Source organism: Dendronephthya gigantea, unplaced genomic scaffold (assembly GCF_004324835.1).
Source record: "Dendronephthya gigantea isolate DGI-Jeju-01 unplaced genomic scaffold, DenGig_1.0 000071F, whole genome shotgun sequence".
Taxonomy (NCBI): Eukaryota; Metazoa; Cnidaria; class Anthozoa; order Malacalcyonacea; family Nephtheidae; genus Dendronephthya; species Dendronephthya gigantea.
In genome coordinates, this window is record NW_021163081.1 from 1,173,740 (window position 1) to 1,176,885 (window position 3,146).

Consider the following 3,146-nt stretch of genomic DNA (forward strand, 5'->3'; position numbering starts at 1 on the left):
GAGCATGATCAATACTTCAGCAAAAGTATCAATAACCTTTTAACAATGTCTGTTTCTAAGGGATGTTTATAGATACTGGTTGTATGAAATATGACTTGGTTAGACAGGAAGCTATATATACTTAATTGCATTGAGAAGAAATGGTCATCCTTTCTCTGTATAATGGGTCTTAATTGCTTCAATTTTAAATAGGAATACTTTCACCTATTAATTATCCTGATTGTGAGGAACAAAGAAGTAAATTGCTATTAAATTGCATGATTCAACCACACTTAACTCGAAAGAAAGGTTTGGATGATCTTCATATTTTGTTTTGTTGTAAATGTAAGAAACACCAAAATATTCAATCAAACTAGCATATTTGTGGTTGCACCTATATAAATTTAATCAAGTATGGTTACTTGCAATATGTAAAGCATCATTGCTACTAAATTCACCAATTTCTACACCAGTGCAAAGATTTGAAGGCAGGTGCTGGGCCACTGCTGGCGCATAAAAACAATCAGCATGTGCTCTTATGGAAAATGCCTGTCCATGTCAGAATCACACAATGTCTTTGTAGTATCAGGCTTTTCCTAGGCATGCTGATGAGCCCTGATATTTGGTGAAACATTCACATTGCATGTGCACCCCCCCCCCCGACGAATGCGACGTCTCCCCCCCCCGAATTTCTTGTTTGAAACTTTTTGACTAAGGTACGAAAAATCCTAGATCCGCCCCTGGGATGGCATAGGAGATGGGAAATGTGGCCATGACGTTTTAACAGAAGAGGAAAAAGCAAAACCATGGCTGGCAAAGATTCTTCATTGCATAAAGCTTTGAGAAGCATTGTCCTTAACAAGCGACTATTAAATGAGTTGCCATATTACACCAGGTTTAGGTGATTACATTTTTAGCAAATTGCTATACAGATACCCACTGTTATGATACATTAATGCAATACTAGTACTTGGATGTTGTTGTTTAACCAGTAGGCGTTTTTCGAGATGTAGCCAAAAATAAGATATAGCCCACATAATATCCCAAATATGATATAAGATGCGAAATCAACTGGCAGCAATTGATTTTAATAAACACAGAAAAAGACAAGTTGCAAAGACATTGGATGGAAAACCAAGGTTCGTTTTATTGTACCACTCTTCATTAATGTGGCATGTCATTCAAGGGATATTCTCACATGAGTTGACATTTGGGTTAAACATCTCGATTTGCTGTTGTGAATTATAATGTCACCTATAACAAGAGTTATAATATTATATTAGAGAATATAATATTAACTCACCTGATGCTCAAGGCCCTTAAAATGTTTTGTCTATTCTACCCAGGAATTATGCCACCTTTTGATGCGACTTAAAATAGTATAATTCAATCAAAACTTTTAATGCATTCTAGATATAAAGCACACTACAGTAAAACGACAAAGCAATGGTGCCCAGTTGCAGTCCTTGAGCCAAAGTAATACAAATATTTGCCAGAGTTAATCATTGCATAATATTTGAAAAACGAAGAGCTAAACCTGGCCATGTAACACAGCTCTAGCAGCAGCTTAGGTCTTGCTCCAGATGACCCAAGGAACATTGCCAAAAATATTGCTGTGGTACCCCAGCCTCCGATGGAAGAGCTTCTGAGACGACACCAAACAAGGTTTTGATATGAGGGAGTACCGTACTTGTGGGACAGACAGTTGATGTTGCATATCCGTGGACCATATTTATATATGTAATTATAGATGATTTGTAAGAATTTAAATATTGGGAGGGGAGGCATATCTTATAAATTATTGCTTTCAAAATCTGTCATCTTAACAGTAAATGAATAAAGTTACATAACCAGTAAAATCGCTGGTCATATCATGCCACTAGTGAAGTGTCAATAATTTATTACACATTATTACATGTCATCATTAACTTGCCAAAATGTCAGTATTGTTTTCAGTCTTCAAAGTCGAGCAGGTCTGAATCCTACATACAATCCATTTGGTGAAGGATACCTCGCTCTTATTTTCAATACACAGCAACTTGGCACAACAACTCTGTTACCTCGGCCTAGACGTCCATATTGTCATAAAACGTAGTGTCGATAAGCAGCATGACGAAAGTTTTCATTGTTTCTTGCATGGTCAGCTACAAGTACATCCTCTCTGTACCTCATAGCAATGTCTAGTACATTGCCATCCAAAACCAGTTGGAGGAAAAGTGGACTGGTTGTAATACAGGGCATTACTCTACGGCAGCAATATTTATTTTCCTCTTGTGTTGGCATTGGGGCGCAACAACCACAAAAGCACCAGTCTGGACTATCTGCCGGTGGGGGGTTAGGCTGTGGTGGAGCTTCCTCACCTCCTGGGTTTGCCAACCCTCCATCAACCAAGTCAGCAAATGCTGCCGGCTGTCTCCTCAGGAGTTCCAATGCCTATCTCCTTACTGCTGCCTCATCAAGTGGTGCAACCAAGTCCTGAAATTGTATTTTATTGCAAAATTAATTACTCTATAATTTTACTCCATAATTAAAAGGACAATGTCAAAAACATTTACATGCCTGCAGTTGTTGGTCATGAGCCATAATTCGTTGTTGAGAGTCGCCTTCTTCAACTAATCTCCCTCGACCTCTTCCCCTACCACTTTCTCAACCTCTTGCCCCACCTCTTCCCCGACCTCTGCCTCGATTTTCGGTGCCCTGTCCTTCATCCTCGCTCCTACTCTCTCTGCTAATTCTGGCACATTTTGTAGATCGACCTCTCGACCTTGTTTGAACCATAGTTAATATAGGGGGAGGGTTTAGAAGGCCTGATCATGTGACGAAATATGTTGGATTCTTGGTCACGTGGAACATATAGGGCATTGCGTGCGGTCGTAAACAATAGCTCATAGTAATTTTATACCAAGAATTGTAGAATTACCATATCTTGCGAAGCGAAAAAAACTCTTCTTTGGCGAAATGTTCTACAATGCTCGGTGCTAATTGCTCAATATTTGGATGCGGAACCAGCAGAAAGCATGCTGGAGTTGGTATCTTTAGAATTCCGTCTGGGAAAGACGAGCTTTCAACGAAAACTCGAGAGGCTTGGCTCAAGGTGATTACCAAGGATCGAGTTGTAGACAAAAGCTTACGTCGCCAGATCGATTCAGGCGAGCTGTATGTTTGCG